This window comes from Onychomys torridus, chromosome 15, assembly GCF_903995425.1.
Source record: "Onychomys torridus chromosome 15, mOncTor1.1, whole genome shotgun sequence".
NCBI classification, from domain to species: domain Eukaryota; kingdom Metazoa; phylum Chordata; class Mammalia; order Rodentia; family Cricetidae; genus Onychomys; species Onychomys torridus.
This window is the reverse complement of record NC_050457.1, coordinates 63,343,437-63,366,687: the sequence shown is the minus strand read 5'-3', so window position 1 is coordinate 63,366,687 and position 23,251 is coordinate 63,343,437.

Genomic DNA, 23,251 nt, shown 5'->3' with positions numbered 1-23,251 from the left:
TGAGCTCTAATCCTGCAGAGCAGTGGACTTGGTGCCAATGGATTATGAGTGTTTCTGAACAGAGTAGTAGGAGAAAAAAATGAAGCATTTGACAAAGTCCAGCTGATGAGGACACAGTGCTTATGAAGGCACATCAACTTATTTTTTCTGAATTAAAAAAAAATTATTCATTTTACATACCAATCACAGATCCCCTTTCATCCCTCCCTCCCCACCTTTCACCCTACCCCTCCTCCTTTCCTTCCTCCAACAGGGTAAGTTCTCCCATGGAGAAACAGCTAAGCCTGGTACATTCAGTTAAGGCAGGACCAAGCCCCCTCCATGTTATCAGGGGTGAGCAAGGTATCTGATCACAGGTAATGGGATCCAGAAAGCTGGTTAATGCACCAGGGATAGATCTTGATCACACAGACTCAGTTATACAACTGTCTTGGGCATATACCCAAAGGATGCTCAAGCATGCCACAAGGACACTTGCTCAACTATGTTCATATCAGCATTATTTGTAATAGCCAGAACCTGGAAACAACCTAGATGCCCTTCAACTGAAGAATGGATAAATAAAATGTGGTACATATACACAATGGAGTACTACTCAGCTGTAAAAACCAATGACATCACCGGGCCTTTAATCCCAGCACTAGGGAGGCAGAGGCAGGCGGATCTCTGTGAGTTTGAGGCCAGCCTAGGCTACCGAGTGAGTTCTAGGAAAGGCACAAAGCTACACAGGAAAACCCTGTCTCAAAAAAAAAAAAACAAAACAAAAAAAACAAAAAACAAAAAACAAAACCAAAAAACAAACAATAATAACAACAACAACAAAAAACCCCAATGACATCATGAAATTTGCAGGCAAATGGATGGAACCAGAAAATATCATCCTGAGTGAGGTAACCCAGACTCAGAAAGACAAACATGGTGTGTTCTCACTCATAAGTGGATACTAGATGTAAAGCAAAGGATAATCAGACTACAACCCACAGCTCCAGAGAAGATACAAAACAAGGAGGACCCTAAGAGGGATCACCTTGGGCAGTGAAAATAGGGGAGATCCCAATGAGTAAACTGGGGATGAGGAGTGGGCAATAGAGGGTAGGGGGTGGGTATGGGAACATGAGAGAATGGGATGGTCAAGCTGGGGGAGGGACGGAGTGGGAGAGCAATTTTTCCAAATTTTAATATTCAGTAAGACCACAGTGATTTCCCAGACATTGCTACTGTGGCAAGGGAAAGTTATGATGGAACAACCTTAAGAGAGCTTTTCAACAAGGACTTGGGAGGCAATTAATGGACCAGACCCATGCAGGATTCCAGCTGCTGCCTAAGAATGTGAACTTTGGTTTGCTGATTTTGACAGCAGACATCTGGAATGAGAGAATGACTAGACCACGTGTTGTGCCCAGAAATGCGAATGCATACACAGAGGTCTTCAGACTCCATTACATGCTTCTTTTCACTCTGTTAATACATTATGTCTATGGGTGACATAGTTCTTGTTCTTTCCCAACATTTAACTTCTTTTTTTTCTTCCCTCCTTTCTTTCTCTTTCTCTGTGTGCATGTATGTCCCTGCATGTGTGCACTAATGCACAGGTACTTATGTGTGAAGTATATATGCATATATGGTGTATATGTATGTGTACATATGTGTATGGAAGTCAACAATTAACTTCAAGTATCATTCCTTAGATACTGTCCGCCTTGTTTTTTAAAAAATTTATTTCTTTCTTATTAGTCTCTCACTGGCCAGGAACCACCCACTAAATAATGCTAGGCTGGCTAGCTACCCACCCACAGGGATTTGTCTATCTCCACTTCCCCAGTGGTGGTATTACAAGTGCCTGTTACCATGTCTGCCTGGCTTTTGAAATATGAGTGTTGGGGATCAAACTCAGGTCCTCATGCTTATGTGGCAAGGACTTTATCAACTGAACAACCTCCACACATACTCATATTCTGTGCCTTCCACAGGGCACTCATATACCGTGCCTTCTGAAATACATTGTCTAAGACTCCAAAGTTCTGTTTTCCTTTCACAGCTCATGAGTTCAGTTTGGATACCACAGAGCCACCCCATCAAGATGAATTGTCTTCCCTGGCTTGCAGTAACCTTACTGCATCCTTGATTCTCCTGTTAGTCTGGCAGCTTAGTCTTCACTGATCTCTCAGTTGTACAGATACAATCCACTCTTCTGCTTTCGTTTCCATCAAAGGTGCATGTGTGGTGGTAGGGAATGACCCTTCTGGGATGAGTCAGAAACTCTTGTATTCCCCTCAGGCTCTACAGTGAAATTCTGCCTACCACACAACTCAAGAGTTGCATGCCAGACAAATTCTTTAGCTGTAATTTTTTGCTTCCTGTGACTTCTCAAATATGAAAAATAATCAGTTATCTTTGTGATATGATAATCTTTTGTGGTTCACTCTGAACTAGATGGCAGGTGTCTCTATTCTGCTTCTTTCTTAGTGGCCACTCTTGGAGTATGTGAGATCCCAGCACAAATGTTTTGATAAGTCCTTTGCTTCTGTAAAGAATTCCCCTCAAAAAAACTTCATAAAATGTGTAAAGACGTTTAATGCTTGGCGGCTTGTCACTAACCACTCAAAGTGACGGCTGTAGAAAAGGTAGCAATGCATTTGCTCCCTGAGAGACCAGATACTTCACTGGAGTCCCATCCCGCCTCTTGCATTTCAGATGTTGCTTAATCTCGTCCTAACCTTTATTGTCAGACTTGCTGTTACTGAGCCGTTTGGTATCTTCAGCTGTGAGGAAACTGTACCAAGGTTGCCATTACGCAAGTCCTATTGTAGTTCTGGCCTTAAGTCCCTCAAGGCCAATTGCTTCGCTCTGCTTCATCTTTAGCATTCTTCCTCCATCCTGCTTCCAATGCCATTTTCAGAGGTTGTCCTTGTGTTTCTTTGAAGATAACCACAAATGCACAGCATGGTCAGGAGACTGTAAGGCACCGTTTATGTTACGCTCATGACAAAGTTAGCTTTTGGAACTTCACTGCATAAATATGGAACGACACATCTATCTTTACTTTTACACTTTTCTTTCTCTTTTTTATTGAAGATATTATTTTTTCTGATTAATTTTACCCTCCCCCACCTCTTCCCAGATCATCCATACCTCACACTCATCCAAAACCATGCCTTCTTTCTCTCTCTCTTTAGAAAACAAACAGACAAATAAATCCATCAGAATTAAAAAAAATGAAAACAGAGAAGAACTACACACACACACACACACACACACACACACACACACACACACACACTGGAAAGTTTAATATATAAAGAAAAGACCAGTAAGATTAAAAAAAAATGCCCAAACAAAGCAATATTAGACAAAAGAAATTTGCAGAAATACCACTGAGTTCATTTTGAAACAACATGTCTTTCTACTATGCTCTTTCTTAACTGTTTAAGGCATGCTCATAGCTGCCCTGGTTATCTTTCACTGGCATCAGTTGGGGTCGGGAAAAGGACTGTAGATGAAGTAAAAGAGTGATCCTCTTCCTGTGAACAATCAGTGGTCATCATGTGCCTCAGCTTAAATGGGAGAACACAAGGGTGGCACAGTAACTTGGTGGCAAGAATGGACCAGAAAGGCCAAATCTTTGGGGGCATGTTGCCAAAGCTTACCCTGAGGAAATATTACCATTGGTGGCAAGCCTGCAGAGTGATGGAGGGACTGCCATGCTGCCACTGAGCCTTCTTGAAGCATTCAAGGAGGGTGATGGGTTCTTAAGTAGGACAGGCTAAGAGGCCATGTGCATTTATGTCTCTTCATTACAGCAGCACATCGGCTTCCCCTCATCATTTTCCATATGATTGCTGTCCTCATCTTGTCAGGATTGGCTCACACTAAACACCAGCCTTTGCCTTGCTCATTTTCATCCGTCCAGGGTATCGCTCTTGCCCACTTAGAAGGAGGGATGCTTCATCTGCCTGGGCTCCTTGTGCACAATTGTCCCACATCTTACCGGTGGCCTTTTTCCAAGTTGCTAGCTTGGTACTTTTCAAAATACGCTGAATGGTTGTTTGGAACTTGTCTCTGCTGACTCCACGGGGCTCAGTTTCAAATCTCTTCTAATCCACTAATGAGCCTTTATTAAAGTGGGCGAGAGAGGTTGAATCGGTCTTTGGACACATTACTCAAATGAAGTAGGTGCAGTGGAAAGATAAAAAAACACAATAATACAGGGGTTTTTAGTCTCCACACTACCTTCTGCAGTCTCCATAAGGCTGATTTTTAGTAGAGAAATGTCAGAATTACTAAGTTAATTTTCAGAAGTCTTTAATTTCATTGTACTTCGAAATTTTGATTTTATTTTTTTAAGAAGTTCATTCACTGCCAAATGCCTCATTTTCTCCAATGCCCACGAAGATTTAAGTGACTGAATGGGCAATATAATGCCCATCTGGAGGCATCTTAAAGGAATATACCATGGATCAAACAGTAATTCTGAGCCAGTGAGATGGTCATGACTGCCTTCAGCCTTGGACTCCTTGGCTACCCACAACTTATTTGATCCTTCTCAGAGTGCTTCTGTAAGATGCCTTCGATAAGATAGTGGTGATAACAGGAGAACAGTACTCCATAGTTATCTGTTTGAGTTCAGATTGAAGTATGAAGCACAGAATTGTCTATTTTTGTTAATTTGTCCTACTGTGCATCAGACATTAATATTGGCAATAGGGTTGACAGTTAGCCAAAGAAGGGAAAATTCATAAGCCTACATCCTGTTGAAGGAGACAAAAAGAAATTAAATTGTGTAGACTATAAGATGCTGATCAATATCATACACAGGAGCAGAGTGGCATGGGGTACCAGTTGTGGAGAACCAAATCTTATCAGTTCAGATAATGTGGTCAGGGAAGCCTCACTGGGAAGGGATATCTGAGCAGAGAGTAATTCAGGGTGAGGGAACAGGGAACTTGCTAGGAGAGGAGGAGAAATACAAAGGCCTCAAAGCAAACCCAAGTGGGTAGAGCAAGTAAAAAAAAGGGGTCTAGAGGGAGGAGGGTCTTGAGAGGTGGAGAGTAAGAATGGAAGTTGCGGGCTCACCGATGGTAGACCCCTATACTGGCTGCTCTGAGCTTTCAGGCTCTGCCTGTGCTTTCAGAATCATTTGGATGAATATTTGGAGGAAATGCAAGGTCTTTTGATCTATTCTGATGGTGCTTTGAAAAATGACAAAGCGAACAACGAAACTTGGGGGGCACTGACAGTGCTGGGAGTCCTAGTGCTAAGAATTAGTGTTCCCAGGAGATGTAATGAGCAGGGAACTTAGGGTCTCAGGTTCTGTTCCCCAGCTGGGAAGTTCCCACTAACTGTTGGAGGGTCTTTCTGTGGTTAATGTTTACTCAAAAGGGAACTAACAGTGAACAGTTAGTACTTATGCCTAAGCCCAGTTCCCATTCCCTGACCTGCTAGGACTCCTGATTTACTGTTCTATTTCTCCAGCGACAGAGAGTCTGCCTCGGATCATCCCTCCTCTGTTCTCATAGTCTCTTCAGTACCAGCTCTGTCTGCCCTTGTCATAGTAGGGCACATGTCCAGGAGGTGACTGTGGGGCCAACAGATGCACTAGACTCTGATTGTTTCCTGAGGTTCTAGATTGCAACCTAGAACCTATGTTTTTACATAAAGCAGCTAAAATTGGGTGTCAGAGCTATCCTGAGGTTTTAAAAAGTTATTTGAAGTTTAGCTACCATAGGATTATGTAATATCCTCGAATTCATGTTGTGTAGCAGAGGATGCATGGCCCTGTCTGTGGTTTGGGGACTGAGGTACAGCTGTGCACACGTGTACCCACCCTGTTTTAGTTTTACTTCACTTTCACTATTTGATTTGGTGTCTGCAAAATGAAGGCTATGTGCTTTTACAAGCCTTGGGATGATTTACCACCAGGCTTGCTTGAACTCTGAAATATGTTTGCAGTTTCAAAAAGCCCACAAGTTATTTACCAAAAAGGCAAGGACATTGAGGTCAGTGAGTTAATTTATTACATAATTTTTGACTTCCTTTCTGAGTCTTGACATCTCCCAGAAAGCTAGAGTGGCAAGGTTCTGGAAACAGATTTGATAATGGGAAGGAAAAAGTAAGAGTGGCTAGCTGCTGTGTCTCTTTGCTTGGTTTTGATGTGAAACACCAGGAGTCAAAGATGAAGCAGTGGGGAGAAGATAAAGAGTAGCCCTCCCTTCCTGCCATACTTTATGAGCAGTTAAATAGTAGCTGTGGAGAAAATTTCACTCCGTGGGATATTGTTATTTAGGGTATGAGCAAAGTTTTGACCTCGAACAATAGAGTGAGTGCCTGTGAAAGGGAGATTCCACAACAGTATGGGAAATAAATCTCTGAAGTGTTGACTCTTGTCCTCTTCTTCCAAGACATTTTAAGGATGACTTGGAACAATTTCCTCCAACATAAGTCAATAGTAACTAGGAGAGCCCTTCAAAACAAATAGAAAAGAGAGAAAATGAGAAAATGCACAAGGGAATGGGTAATACTTTAGATTAAACCCAAAAGATAAGGAGGAAACGGCATCTATCTAGTTTGAAAAAATAATGACTGAGCTTTGTAAGGTAAGGTAGGCCATAATGCATCATTGTTTGGACAGGTAGGAATGCCAGAGCTTTAAACAGTTAATTATGTTGTATAGGTTTACTTAAGACAAGTGTGAACCTTTACTTGGTTCTGAGATGGCCCTCCTCCAAACATTCTTTTGTTGTTTTTTTAAGGAGTTAGACAATGAGCTTGTGCTGGCTGCTAATGGAGCCATATCTCGAAGGGTCCCATGTTACAAAGGAAGTGACTATTGAGTCGGCAGAAACATTTAGGGGGGGACACTGAGCTCTGGAACCAAGAGTTGCCAGATACCTTCATGACACCAGCAGGGTCTAATTAAATCAACAAGAGAGCTCAGAAAGAAGGCAGATGAGGTGACAGTTAAGGGATGGAGTTTGGAGAGAAGAATGCCACTTGTATGTATTTATAATTTCTGCTATAGAAATATATAGCATTCTAGAAATGGTTGCTCCAAGCCTATCATAAGAATTTCTCTCTTCCTTTATGATTTTAATTGTCCTTGCTTTCCTAAGTGATTGGCAGAAACAAAAACAAAAACACAAATCCAGGGTAAAATGGATATACGCACTGGACTGCTAGATGGATAGGAACATGGTGAAAGCTATGCTTCTTTTCATTGGTGTTAGAGAGGGCATTGAGCATTCTCTTAGAGGAGAAGGGAGGAGAAACCCGCAAGCTGAAGTCCAGAGAGAAAGCTCAGTGGGAAAGAAGGCTGATCTATTGGAATCTTTAACCCTGCAGGCCAGTCCAGATGCCAGCAGCCTTCTTCTATCTTCAGATAGAAGGAAAACAGAATTGAAATGCATTGAAACATGGGACTTCCTGAAGTGGTTGGCATTAAGTGAGACATTCCAGAGGCTCAGATTAATGAGTAGGCCTTCTTTCAAACCCATTTATGATCTGTGTGAAGTTTGTTTCATAGCCACAATGATCTCTGTAGTGAGTTGAGAGCAATGCGCAGTACCTGGTAAGGGCTCAACACGTTTTGGCTCTTTGTCTGTTATTCTGCTCACATCCTGTGCCTGATTCTCCATTGTTATGACACCTTGAACAGCTTCAGCCAGGCCTCCTGAAGCAAATGCCACTATGAAGACTGAAAATTCCAAATTAAGGTTTCTAAGTTACTGTCTCAACATTTTAATTCGCTCATTTCATTAGACACAGAGATTGTTTTTTAAGTTGTTATTATTTATCTCAGTTATAGGACAATTAGAAACAAACAGTTTATGTTCATTTTTAAAAGTTACTATGATCTGCAAACAATAGGCAGTTTATTTGTCTTTTACCTGATCATTGTTTGGAATTACATTTCCCTTTAAAATGAGCAGTAGTAAGAGGTGACTCAGTCTACGTTTAAAACAAGGACTATGTACACTGACCGCCCAGCCCATTGAAATCAAGTCCTTTGTCTTCCACAGGAGGATGGTGAAATGCCAAGCTATAGTTTTCATTATATCTATACTGTGAATTTGTCTGAGATTCTGGAATGTGAGGACTGCTTGCTTTTAGAGTTTTGGGGAACACTAACTGGACTCAGGGGTTATTAGCAGCAAAGTATAAGAAAGTTAAAAAAGACATAAAGTTGGGAGTGGGTGGGGTGAAGAGCACCAGGAGTTTGATGGAGTGGATATGATCGACACACATTATAGGACTGTAGGAGGCTGTCAAAGAATAAAAGATACAATTCAATAAGATGAGTTTTGGAAAATACCTATTTTTCTTATTTTTTTCTCCTTCTGTAGAAATTCCAATACAGAAGATATTGGGAGCATTGGGTGTTGGGGTGATGGCTCAGTGGTTAAGAGTGTTTAATGTTAAAGCATGGGGGCCTGAGTTCCCAATCTTCGCACTCGTGTAAAAAAACGGCATGGTCACATCGACCCATAACTCAATGGAAAAAGCGTAAGTCAGAGAGTGAGAGAGAAATATACCCATAGTACTCCTCTGGCTTCTCTACATATGCACAACATGATCATCTGCACACACACACACACACACACACACACACACACACACACACACTCAGAAGGATATTGACTTTTCAGTGTGTTGTTCAGGAAAAATAAACTTTATTTATACTCTTGTTGTCTTGGGGCTGTGGTCAAATGTTTTCTGTGCTTGTTTTTGGGATCTTAGGGATATGTGAGTGAGAATGACCTCCAGAGGATCATATGTTTGAAAGCTTGATCCCAGTTACTAGAACTGTTTGGGAAGGATTAGGAGGTGTGGCTTTGTTGGAGGAGATGTGTCACTGTAGGTAGCATTTGAGGTTTCAAAAGCCCAGGCCAGGATGGATAAGGTAGGGGCACAAGAATGGGAAGATTAAACACAGAGGGAGAGAGAGGAAGATGTGAGCATATAGAGAAGTGCAGCTTAAATTCAAGGCTATTTGGGGTATTGCATAGAAACCTAATAGTTGAGAGAGAGAGAGAGAGAGAGAGAGAGAGAGAGAGAGAGAGAGAGAGAGAGAAGATCCAAATGAAACCACCAGTTAACAAGGAAACAGAGCCCCAATTGAACATCTCTCATCAAGTGAAGCTTACAGTACTGGGAATGGGTTACATCTGATAGAGTTCTTGGTTAAGTGCGTCCCATGGGAACCCCCAAACGAGCCAGGCTATTGTCAAGGCTATGGGTGGTAAGACCCTATTGTTGAAGACAACACCTACACAATGTGCTGTACACAGAGAAGATGAGCTTATGCCTTTACCCCTACAGACTAGTTAGTATTCACGGTACTGGAAGGTACTCTGTACACCACCAAAGGAGAAAGGTAAACACCAACCCAACCCCAAACCCTTCAATTTACAAGAGTGATCTGCCTGGAAGGTACACTGGTGCAATAGTGCCACAGAGTCTGTGAAGTAACCAACCAGTATATGATTTGCGTTAAGACCCACTGCATGAAATTAAACTCATACTTGACCTTGCTTGGGTGACCAAGAATAAATTGCCCAGGGACATAGAGGAAAACTGAACACCACTATTCTGCTGAAGGAACATAGCCATAAGAATGACTCCTAAGAACATTCTGCTATATTTGTAGATCAGTACCTTGTTCAGAGAAACTTCCTCCTACAGCAGATGGGAACAAATATAGAGACCCATAGCCAGACAATATACTGAGAGTGAGAGATCTTGGAACACTCAGCCCTAAACTCATGTCTCCATCAAGTCTTTCCCCTGCAGAAAAGGAGGTGGAAAAAATAAAAGAGCCAGAGGGGATGGAGGACTCCAGGGAATCAAGGCCATCCAGACACAACAGGGCTGGTGCACACTTGAATTCACACATGTACAGGACCTGAACAGACCTACATTGGATGGGGTCTTGGAGCTGAAAGAAGAAGTGGACATATGCCCTATCCCTAGTCCAGAAGCTGTCTCCAATTGATAACCAATTGCAAATGAAAATTTAGTTTTCTCCAAGGGAATCTCATTGAAGGAAATAAGCCAATGTCAGGATAGGCCCATGTCTAGCAGTAGATGGTCAACACAAAATGAACTCAATAGCATCTTTGGAGGCTTAATGTCTATAATGTTAAGTGAGAGCATTTTAAAAAAAATTTTCAGGTCCTTAGTGTATACATTATGGCTCCTGCTATTGTGTTTTTATGGGATTCCTGGGTGTGTAAACATGTGTTTCTCTGTGTATATATAAATTTCTTGTTTTTTGTTTTTGTTTTGTTTTTTGGTTTCTTTTCTTCTTTGGTTGTTTTTATCATATCTGATTTGTTTGTTTTTGATTTATCTTACTGTGTTTTATTTTATTAATGTTCCTTAGACACCTGTTTATTTTCTAATGAGAGACTGGAAGGATATAGATTTGGGTAGAAGGGGAGGAACTCCAAGTGCTAGATGAATGGAAAATAGTAATCAGAATATAGTATGAGAAAAAATCTATTTTCAATAAAAAATAGCAACAGTAAAATCCTACACCAGGCCTACTGTTTCTCTCTTTGCCTGTGGATTAGGATGCAAATCTCTCAGCTACTGCTCCACTGCCATGTCTGCCTGCTTCCCACCATGATGATCATAGACTAACCCACTAACATTGTGAGCAAACACCCAGGCAACTGCTTTCTTTTGTAAGAGTTGACTTGGTTATAGTGTCTCTTCACAACAATTAAGTGGAAACTAAGACAGGATCATTAACCAATCTTTGGCTATTGTCAAACTGACCCAATGAGGTCTTGTTTCAGATATTGCAACTTTAAGGCTTAGAATGATTACTCCTTACATTTCTGAAGTCTTTAAATTCTGCATATTTCTATCACTTTCATTCACATTTTTAAAGTTTCTTTATGATCATTGTATCAAAATGTAATATTCCTTATTTTTGTTTGGTGATTGGTACTGATTTTTTCTTATCTCTTTTGGCAAAATTTTACCAGGTGAGACTCAAATTTGTGATCCTCTTGCCTCAGCTTCCTGGTTATTGGGATTATAGGTGTGCACCACTGTATTCAGTCAAGGAACAACTGTAAAGTAAAAACAATATACTTATTTTTATCTGGCACTTATTTCTATTGTTTGTCTCATGCAGGAATTATGTCTTCTTGCTCCTTGCCTGCTAGTGATCTGCTACTGTATATCAAATACTTACAAAGCCAGGGTCACGAGAGGCCAGTAAAGCCAAGGGCTCAACATCTTCTGAGAGGTTGTGTTAAAGCAAAACTGGTTAACGTGTTAGAAGACTCCTCACTCTCTAGTCCTATCCTTTCTCTGAGGCGTCAGTCTCCTAAACATTTTATGAAGAGATTTGGAAGCTGGGGAAAGACTTAGTGCCACAAAGTATATTTATATTATATGAGCATACTGGGGAGACCTGCCATATTTTTGAGCCATGCCCCCTTTTTTAATGCAGACTATCCCTCAATTTATTATTCCCTAACCCTGTGTTTGAGTCAGAATTCATCAGATGTTTTCTAAGGAAAACAAAACATTTAGAGATACTTTCATTTGCAAGTTGTGGTCACTTGTATGAATGTCTCAGCGTTGCTGGGTTCTCTTTCCTTTCTGTGATCCTTCTGAATGAACTGGCTTTGATCTTTAGAATGTGCCAGATAAAACAAGTGTTCCTGAGGAGAAGACAGCTGGTGAAAGACATCTCACTTCTTTGCTCTTTGAAATTTTTGTTTGTTTAAATTTGTTTGTTTAATACACTGATTTCTTTAAATATCCTTATTGCTGGGTTCTCTCTCTCTCTCTCTCTCTCTCTCTCTCTCTCTCTCTCTCTCTCTCTGTGTGTGTGTGTGTGTGTGTGTGTGAGTGTGTGCAATGAATTGTATCCTATGTGTCACCAGACGTCTTCTTAGAGGGAACTTCTATGAAGTCTGGTGCAACTATGTCCACTTCAGGACACACACACACACACACACACACACACACACACACACACACACAAACACAGCCCACATGTGTGCCCAATCTATACACATGTATGATGGATGTTTAAAACCTAAATTTTGTGTGCTGAAAGTTGTAGCAGTTATATTCCTTCCCATCTTACACTCATTTTAAATATGGTGATGCAGGTTATATACTCCAATAGCCATATTAGTACTCATTTCTTTTCCAATATGGGGGATATTTATTTAAGTATTTTCATATAAGTAATGCAATAATCAAAATTAGGTTTCATAGGCTCTGCTGGGTCCCTAAAGTCTTGGTAAGGGTTCTTTGTTAATGAAAAGTTTGACTGTCTGCTTTTATCTATAGGGGTGCTGAAACTACATACAGCTGTCTTTCTAAGCATTAGATGCTGCACTAGGAATGCGCTGGACCCGAGGAAGTACCCACAGAGTGCCTCTGTCTAAGGAGTTGTGGACTATCACCATCTTTAGGTATGGTGGAGGCATTTGTTATCTTAACAGATCCTCCTCATGTGCCCAGAATAAATATTTCTTTGGGAGTTGAATTTCCAGAGCCCTGAGCTTTGGCCTGCTCTGATTTTCTATCTTTTTTTTTTTTTTTTTTAATACTTTGCCATCCCAATTCTGTTCCCCTTATAAACTCTCTTAGTCTCATGGTTGTACCTTGACATTAAAAATTTCCTAACAATCACCTAACAAACTTGGCTTCATTTCACTCTGATGGCGAGAGGAAGTTCTACCTGACAGGCAAGAATATTGTAGGTAGAGAATTTAAGCACCCCCAGGAACAGTAGGTGATAGGATTGAAACGTAGGTCAATTTACTTCTTTTATTTCTAACATCTAGTGTAAATCTCTCATAGCTCAGAGGGGACAGATGGCTCTTGAGGAGGAATGCTTCCTTACATCTGGTGGATGGCTGCAAAGTAAAGATTGCCCGAAAATTTATGCAAGGAATTTTTACCTTTCCCCCTAAATTCCTTTTGGGGGCTTGGCACTCACTAAGGTTAGGTAACTGAAAGGGGACTTATATAACTGAACTCAGGAAAGAGAAGGTTAGAGAGGCTCACTTGACACTGGGTAGGCTGAGATGACCATCTTCTGAAATGTGCAAGGTCTATTAGTCTTGAGGTGACTTGTCTGAATTGCACTTGTAAATTCTAAGTACATTCCCCTCTCTCCATCACATGTGACTATAGTCATGGATTAGATACTCTGTCTCCCCCACAGATCTATTTAGAGCAACCTGGAGGAAACTGGAAGTCTGCTTTGGGAAAGGAGAAGGTTCTTAGTGGAGATGCTAGGCTAGGCTGTGAGGAGGGCAGCTCCATGGGGAGCTGAGACAGGAGGGTGGGTTTTCAGCCTCCTGGAGGACAAGCCGAAGTTGTACAGGGTCAAGCAAATGTTTCAATGCCATGCTTTTATGTGACATAATTGAGCTACATAAATGATAAAATAGCAGCAATTTTATAAGGATCAACCTGATTCTATAACTCCTTTCTCTTCTGAAACAATAATTTTTTAATAGTGTTCACTCTACATAGCCATTCATCACAAGAGTGGGATCCATTCCAAGAAATGTGCTGGTAGGCAACACTCTTGTTATGTGACTTTTGTAAAGTGAACTTGGACAAGGCAAGATGGGATAGCTGACTGTGTACTCTGTGTGTGTGTGTGTGTGTGTGTGTGTGTGTGTGTGTGTGTGTGTGTGTATGTGTGTGTGTAGTCTGTGTTTAGGTATAAAATCTATTGCTGCCCAAGGTGAGCAAGACAACAAGAAATAAACATAAACACAAGAGAAAGCAGTTCACCCATGAGACTGAATAAACAGGAGCTGTATGAGGCCACTTCCAGCATAAGAAGGCATGATGATTTATTGTTAATTCTTTTCTGTAAGAAGGAGTACATTCAGAAATACTAATGAACTATTTTGAAGCATTGCATAAAGCTGTAACAAAGTCATTCTTTATTAAGTATTGTGTCCTACACATAATTGTATGTTTGACTGGCACAAGGCAGGTTTGTTTTTATCCAATGTCACCTCACTACAGAGATAAGCCATGCATGAAACTGCAGCATCACTGGAGGATAGAATGTTTGCAGCTCCGTTTTGATTCTGTGGGAACACTGTTTCACCTGCAGTCCATGTCTGACTATGGTGCCATTATGCTCTTGCATGCCTTAGAAGTGTAATGCTCTATTTATAACACACTGGATACTTTCATGCATAAATTCTTGATCAGGATTTCCACCTCACTTGAGGGAATGGCTTACCAGCCTGATATTTGCTGCTGTGTGATGGTTACTCTTGGTGCCTGAAGTGCTGATGTTGTCATGGGCACTGTCCTGATGGCTGATAAGGCCACATTAGCCTTTTCCTTTGTGAGCTCCGGTATGCATTTAAAAATACATACAGCTACATCTTAAGCAAAGCGTGTTTCTATTGGAGGATCTAGGACATGACAGCAATGTCAGTAGAGTAACCCCATGAGTGGTGAAAGCTAAGCATGGAATAGCTTTCCCACAACGAAGTACTTCAAATGTATTTGTAGAAAGCAAACACAGAATTAAGACACAAATGAAACTATTTTTAAAACTGTAATTTCTAGATCCAAGGAACAAGTTCTTAAAAAAAAATAATAATAAAAATAAAAAATAAACGTACATGAGGCCTTTTGTGTTTTTAGCTCAATTAGTTTAGACATGATCAGGTACTGTTGTTTTTAATTAATTAATTTTTTTCAGAACAAAAGTTTTCCAGAGTAGAACGCTTTCCATACCCCATGGCTTTAAAAAGTAGACATCTAAGTTACCATAACCTATCTTAAGTCTCCTTTGCTTTCAGATTCATACAACATTAAGTTACACAGTGATCCTTCCCTCTAGACTGCAAGCAGCAATGTATTTATATAAATTAACCCGAGGGCCTGATTGTCTCTTTTGCTCTGAATAGCCGGTCAGAAATTGGATGCCTAGACACAGCGATCTGATTTCATACAAATGGATTTCATTAGAATAGGTCTTTACAAACTGGCTGGCTTATTTGTAGCTTGCCTTGCTAAGGAGATGGTAGTGCTGTAGTTTCAAAGATCTCTGGGCTAGGATTGCTAACACTTCTATCTTTAAAGAGTTCTGCTATTTGCAGCAGAACCTGGATCCCCCACATCCCTCCTCTGCTGTGCAGCATGTGACTGGGTGCTCATTTTCAGCATCTTTGAATTGCAGCAGCATTTTGGTGGTCTTTCTTCTTTCTATTCTTTTTTTAAAATTAAAAACAAAAGGTCAAGAATTAATGAATTGCAATCATTTTTTCACTTCCTATTCCCTTGTCTCATCCCCAACCTCCTCTTGCTAAAACTTGTCTTCTCAGCAAGTTCTCCGTCTTTTACATGTTCTTTTAATGAGTGGTCCACCGAGTTCAGGAAGAGTTACTTGTCTGAGTGGAGGTGGAGGTTCTTTAGTGGGCAATGTACTGTGTGAATTTAGTTGGCTATACAACGAAGAAAATTACACTCAACAACCCTTGATTGGAATAGGCCCATTGGAAGCATCCCTCCTCCTTCCATGGTGACAGATCTAATTTTGTGCATGTCTTGTACAGATGATCACAGCTGAAGTAAATTAATGAGTCCAATAGCAATATCATGTTCAGAAAACACCTTTCCGTTGCTTCTCTTTTCCATCTCTGAACTTACATTCTCTCTGCTCCCTTTTTCAGGATGTTGCCCGAGACTTGGAGGGTGTGGTTGTTTGAATAATTATGGCTTCAGTAAAGCTCATATATTTGAATGCTTAGAGAGTGGCATGATTTGAAAGGATTAGGAGGTGTGACCTTGTTGGGTACATGTGGCCTGGCTGGAGGAAATGTGTCATGGAGGTGGGCTTTGGGGTTTCAAATGACCCAGCCAGTCCCAGAATCTCTCTTTCTCTGCTGCCTGAAGATCCAGATGTACAACTCTCAGCTCCTTCTCCCGCACCACATCTGGCTGTGGGCTGCCATGTTCCCCACCATGTTCATAATGGACTAAACCCCAACTGTAAGCCAGCCCTGAATAAATGAGACTTTGTGAGATTTATCGTGGTCATGGTGTCTCTTCACAGCAATAGAACACTGACTAGGACAGAGGGATAAGCTAGGTCTCCCATTTAGAATTCCACCATGATGCATTCTGGGTACTTTGACCAGTGATGCTGCATTAACCACTGCCTTCTGTAATAGGAAGCTTCTCTGTGGAAGTCTGGGTGGGGCACTAGTCTATGGCAAAGAACCTTGAGTCTTTAAAAGGCAATTTGACAACATGACCATTTAGCAGAACAATAGTTCCCCTCCCCAGAGCCTATGGCCTCATCTGCCACCATAGGCAAAGGCTTTTACCCAGGCTCATGGAACCAGGCATGAATTCCCTCCTGTGGAGAAGGCCTTAGATCTAATCTGAAAGTGATTGGTCATTCTTATCACAGTCAAGTGACTATTGCACTGAAGGGCACACCTTGCTTCGTAGGGCTCTACTGTAGGTTGAAGAATGAACATGCAAGAAAGGATGGTAATACTCCTGCTGTGGATATCGCTCTATATAAGTAAAATGCTGATTGGCCAGTAGCCAGGCAGGAAGTATAGGCGGGACAAGCAGAGAAGAGAATTCTGGGAAGTGAAGGCTGGGGCAGAGAGACACTGCCAGCCACAGCTATGACAAGGAAGATGTAAGGTACTGGTAAGCCACAAGCCACGTGGCAAAATATAGATATATAGATATTCAATAGAAATGGGTTAATTTAAGATAGAAGAACTTGATAACAAGAAGCCTGACATGGCCATACAGTTTGTAAATAATATAAGTCTCTGTGTGTTTACTTGGTTGGGTCTGAGCAACTGTGGGACTGGCAGGTAAGAGAGATTTGTCCTGACTGGGCTAGGCAGGAAAACTCTACCAACATACTCCCCTGCCCCCAGCAGCCTGGACGGCACCTCTGGCACTAGGAGGGCTTGCCGAGAGGGAAGAAGCATGTGTCTCAGCTCCAGTGTGAATTCTTTGTGTCTACACAAAGTGTGTAGGTGTCTTTCCATCAAGTTCTGGGGGGCAAATCAAGAGGGATGGCAACAGCTTGCATTGTTTTGGTGACCTATGGGATCTTCTTGGGCAACACTTCACAGCAATTTTTTTCTGACAACCCATGGCTTCAGGGAGGAACATTATCCACCCCTGAAGGGTACATTCATTCAAACTTTTTTAGATTATATTTAAAAAAAAATAAGCCCACATATTCTTTTATCCCTGCTGTTTCCCTTTATGCTGTCTGCTATAGAAAGTGGTAAGCCTCCCAGCAAATTCACTTTTGGCTATGGAATATTCAGCAGACAAAGTAAACCTTTTAAACCTAGTTGTCAAGGAGGTCTTGTTTCTAAAGTTGTTATATGCTTTCAAAAGAAGATGTAATTTATTTTGATGTTAGGCAGAAAAGAAACCAAACTGTTCCTTATGATTTAAGATTGTTTTCATCACACACACACACACACACACACACACACACACACACATACATACACTCACTCATTCAAAGAAAAATGTGTGTGTGTAAGTTTGTGCACTTGTTTATAGGTGCGTGTATATGAATTTTATTCCAGGCAATTCCATGTGCCTGGCATTGTGCTAGGTGACATCTATTAGGAGTCTGACAGTCATAGTTTCTCTCCTCAATAAGTTAGTAGGATAAAATAAATCATCCACTTCAAATCCACAGTAGAATAATTATAATAAAGCACTCCTTGCATTTGATGAAGAGTATACTATCCATATGGGATGGCTGAGCAGGGGAGCCTTATTTAGCTTAGAAGTCTGGATAGTTCTTCCTAAGAAAGTGGTATTAGGTGAGGCTTTAAAGATGAGTTGACCTGATGAAATAAGGAGTGAGACTTGGAATGGAAAGTGGGGAGAGGTCAGGGCTGGTCCTAATGTAGAGAGCTGGGGCAGTAGATGGATGTAGAGCAATATGAATGCATGGGTATTGGAAGAAATGTGGCAGGCTGCCAGAAGAAGAGCTTGGTGTGGAGTAGTGAAAACGTGCTTCTGTGGAATGACCTGGAATGAGTTAGTTCCAGTGATGACTAAGTTCACTTTCTGGCCATGGAGGTGGATGCTTGAGAAGGAATGATGAAATTACTAAGTATAATCTAGCTGAAGGACTAGCTGAAGTGCTGATGTATTCACATGGTGTTGAATTAGCCTACCATAATGGCATGAATTGGGTAAAAAGAAGACTGAGTTGAGTGCTAAACTTTCCTCCCTTCCTCCCCTTCTATCCGAGTTTGCTTTCTGTTGCTGTGATAAACGCAATGTCCAAAAGCAATGTAGGGGATGAAAAGGTCTTATTTCAGCTTAAAGGTTATAGTCCATCATGAAGGAAGACAGGGAAAGAGCTTAAGCAGTACCCTGAAGGCAGGAACTGAAGCAAAGACCACAGAACAACACTGCTTGCTGGCTTGTTCCCCTGGCTTGCTCCACCACCTTTCTTATACAGCCCAGGGATACATGCCTGGGGGTGGCAGCACCACAGTGTGCTAAGTCCTTCTGTGACAATTAGCAATTAAGAAAATGCCTCAGAGACATGGCCATAGGCTAGTGCATTGTAGGAAATTTTCTCGGTTGAGTCTCTTCTTCCCAGCTGTTCCCGAGTTCTGTCAAGCTGAGAGCTGAAGCTAAGTATGACACTGTCCTAGTTTGTTTTTTGATATTGTGACAAAACACTGACCAAAACCAATTGGAGAGGAAAAGGTTTATTTGGTTTACACTACCCAATCACACTCCCTCATAGAGGGAAGTCAGAGCAAGAGAAGATGCAGGAACCTGGAGTCAGGAACAGAAGCAGAGACCATGGAGGAGCCCTGCTAATGTGCTCACCATGGCTGGATCAGCTAACTTCATATAAGACCACTCAGTGGAGCAGTTTAATGAAGGAGAGAGCTCCATTTGTCTGGAGGTAGTACTCTGTAGTCAGAAGTTATTAACATTGCATTAATTCTACTTCTGACATGGGATATTTGGAATAGACAGAAAGCAGAATCCTAGGGGGACATAGGGTCCAAGCAAAGTTAAGATTGTGTGTGTGTGTGTGTGTGTGTGTGTGTGTGTGTGTGTGTGTGTAAAGGGGGGCAGAGAGGAGATACCTGAGTTAGACTCACGTAGGTGAGGCTAAGAAGACATCTCTTTCCAATTCTAATCCTCAGGCAATCATCCAAACTGAATTTCTAACAAAACAGTCCTCCCAAATCTGAGTGAAATGATCCAGCAACAGCTAAGTCACTATTTCCCAATCAGACTGTTTCACTTTTGTTGGCTTTTTCCATTAGATAAAAATGATGCAGAATATCATAGACATTAGAACATTCTAACACTTTCTATGTAAGTGTGTAGAAAAAGAAGAGATGTGTGGAGAGGGTGGGAGGCTGAAAGGTTATTTTATTTACATTTTCAAAAAGTTATTTCAAGAATAAAAAACACATCTATGTTTTGAAAAAGTACATCAAAGTCTGAGATGATTTTTAGACATTTTGGATATGGTGGAAATTATGAATGTAACCCAGTTTCTGAATCAGCTGATAGTTATTTTGTCTCTATTTTTCTTGTTTAGGCTGCAACTATTTCTGAATTGACACTCAAAAGAATGAGTATTTGGCCCCTCATCAGCTGCAGCACTTGAAAGGGTGGGGCCTGCACCTCACCTGGGCAGCACAGTAGAGCTGACCCTGTTGGCAGGGGTGGGATGAGAGGTGGGGGGTGGGCGTGAGGGGGCAGGTGGGAGTCAGCCCTGAGGTCTTGAGAGTGGAAGAGCTGATACCTCCCTACCCCCACCCCTGTCATTTGCCATGTGGTAGTATGGGTGAGGGGAAGACGACCTCCTCCCCTTCACCACTCACCGCTTGCGGCAGGTGTGAGAGCTGACCTCTGGAACTTGGGAGTGGGAGAGCTGGCCATGATCCTCACCAGCTGCAGCGCCTTCGGGAAAGTGGGCCCTTTGCCTCACCTGGCCAACACAACAGAGCTGGCCCTGGTGGTGCGGATGTCTGTGAACCCTGAGGGTGTGAGAGCAGGAGAACCGGCCCCGTCCCTTGCTGCCTGCTGCATTGATTGGGTGATCTGGCTGGGGCAGTGCTGGAGAGCTCACCAATATCTATCCCATCTAAGAAGTGCTGTAGCACATGAAGGGGCCGATCCTACAGATCCAAAGCTGCAGGAGCTCCACGACACCGGACAACAACAGGATATCCAAGAGGAGCCCCCGTGAGGGCCAGATGTAGACAGTGGAGCAGAGGCCAGAGGCCTTGAACCAGAGCAATGACTCATAGCAATGAACACCTGCAAGGAAAGATATATGGACTACAGGGTAAACTATGTGACTCACTGTGTCCCACTACAGCTTCCACGATGAGATTTTTTTCTTTTAAATTTTATTTGTTGGGGTTGGTTGCAAGGGAAGAGGATGAATATGAAGGGATGGGGAGATGAATGGGATATAGGGATGCATGATGTGAAATCCACAAAGAATCAATAGAAACTTATAAAAAAACGAATGAGTATTAGCACTCCAAAACAAATCAGACAAAATAATTCATCGCTACTTACAGTGTATTTGTAAATTTAATTGTTTTGTTTGGGGTGTGCACTTAACCATATCCTGAAAATATAGTTGATTTTTAAATTTATTTTATTTGATTTTTGTGATAAGATAAGCATGCTCAGTGCTCTGTCTTGATACATCTGTATTTAGTACTGTACCAGATATCTAAGTCATTATCCTGTTGGGTAGTAAATACAATACATACCTAGGAGATAGCTATTTGTATCACATTAAAACAGATAAATTGTCTTAACAGGTATGATTCTAATCTTTTAAACAATTAATTTTGAATATTTTTATTAATTCTTTGAGAATTTCATATGTTGTACTTTGGTCATATCCACTTTCTGTCTCCTCCTGGATCCATCCCATTCCATTCCCATCTAACTCTGTGTTCTCATTTTTTAAAAATTATGTTTTGTTTAATCAACTTTTAAAAATTTATTTTACATACTGACCATAGTTTCTTCTCCCTCCTCCTTCCTGTTCACTAAACCTGACTCCCATCCATCCTCTCCCCATCCACTCCTCCCCTGTCTCCATTCAGAAAAGGACAGGTCTCCCATGGACTTGAACAAAGCATGGCTGGCACATTAAGTTGAGGGAGGACAAAGCTCCTCCCCCTGCATAAAGGCTGGGAAAAGGTTCTCACTTTTTTAAAGCTCATTGAGTCCCATTTTTTTTTTTTTTTTGTGCTGCCTTTATTACTTAGATGTATGGCCATCGTCTGTAGCTTGGTCAGTGTACCAGGGTCCAGACCCTTAAAGAAAACTAAGCCTCCCTTTGCCAGGACCTATCAGTTGCCAATTGCTGCTCTTCATCTGCGGGTAGGACTTTGTGACCACTTCTGTCTTCCATGCTGGGATTTTTTTTCTGTCTGATTTGAGATATGTAACTGTTGTACATGCTGTTAGAACTGCTACAAGTTTACATGTGGCTATTACAATCTTTATGCACCTCTCTTCCATGATGACTCCTGACCTTTTTGAGAAAGGGGTACAATATAGATGCCCCACTTAGTGCTGAACAGCATTCTTCTGTTCTCTGCATGTTGACCAGTTGTGAATCTCTTCTGTGTTAATTGACATATGTTTCAAAAAGAAGCTTTTCTGATGATGTCTGAGAGTCACATTAACCTACGAGTATAAGGATTAGTCATGAGAAATCAGTTTAATAGTATGTGCATTTAACAGAGTCATAGTAGTAAGTTTAGCCACATTAATAACAGGGCCAGGTATAAGTTCCATCTTGTGGAGCAAGTATCAAATGAGTCAGAGAGTGGTTGACTAATTTGATGACATTCCTGACACTACGGTACCAGTGAACATATCTTGTCAGACTGGTCATTTTTGGAGTGCATAAAAGAGGGAGGTGGTCATGAATTGTATCCTTAGCTGATGATCTACTGGCAATTAGTGGTTTTTAGAAGAGGGAAAATTCATTTTCTTTAAGGGTGTAGCCCCTGCTACAATGACCATGTTCCAGTGTATAACCACACAACCAACCAAGGTTATAAGGGCAGCAAAAATTGGACTCAATGAGCATTAAGGAATCATAGCTAGAAAAGACTGATTACTACTTTTATTCTTTGGTAGCATGCATAGTACCTTCCAGCACTCTGAAAGCTAGCCAAAGAAAAGGAGGCTGTCAAAATTCATACCAGTTTGATTGCTCCACATTCTGTGATTTAAGTGTGTGGTGTTTTCAGCAATAGGGTCTTAGTGTCAAGTTCTGCAGGGCAACCAAAAGCATTGGCAATAGCCTGCATGGGGTTGCACCAGGTCCTCTGCACATATGCTACAGCTTTCAGAGTGTGTCTGTGATTCTTGTGCCTTCTCTTGGGACACTTTCATTTTTCTGTTGGCTTCTCTTATTCAAATGATGGTTTTTGTTTTTATCTTATTGATGCTTTATTTTGTTATGTTTGGTTGTTATCTCCCAGAAGCCTGTTCTTTTCTAAGAAGAGACAGGAAGTGAATGGATCTGGATGGGAGAGGAGGTGAGAAGGAACAGGGATGAGGAGAGGAAGGGAAAACTATATTCAGATTATAGTGTGTGATTAAAGAATCTATGTTTCATAAAAGGTGAAAATCACAATCAATCAATAAATATATTTATTATTAAAAGCGATAGGCAAGTGGACATATGAGCCATTAAAGAATACTTATAGTAAATTGTTTTCTGGGTTCAACTCTGGCGGAGTCTCTGCTGTGGTAGATAAGTGTATAAAAATGTAACTGACAGCGGGAGCATAAGACCCTGAGCAAGGCTCCATGGCTTTAGAATGGCCATTCAAACTGCACACAGATTTAATGGAATTTACAGAGTTTGGGAAGGGCAAAGTATTTGTTTGAGTGGCTACCATAATCGAGCTGTGTGAGGGTTTTTATCTGTAAGGTGGTTACAATGAGGTGATTTCATGTTTTATTTTAAAGAAGGATATATGTATTTATTGCATACAACATGCCTTTTAGAAGTATGTATACATGATGGAAGGTATAAATCTAGGTGAATGATACATGCATTAACTTACGTATTTATTCCATTTTTGTAGTGAGACTTAAAATCTACTCTCATCAACTTATCAGAATGCAAAGCATTTTGTTAACCATAGTCAACATGCTGTACAATGGATGTCCTGAACATATTCTTTTCATGTTATTCTTTTGG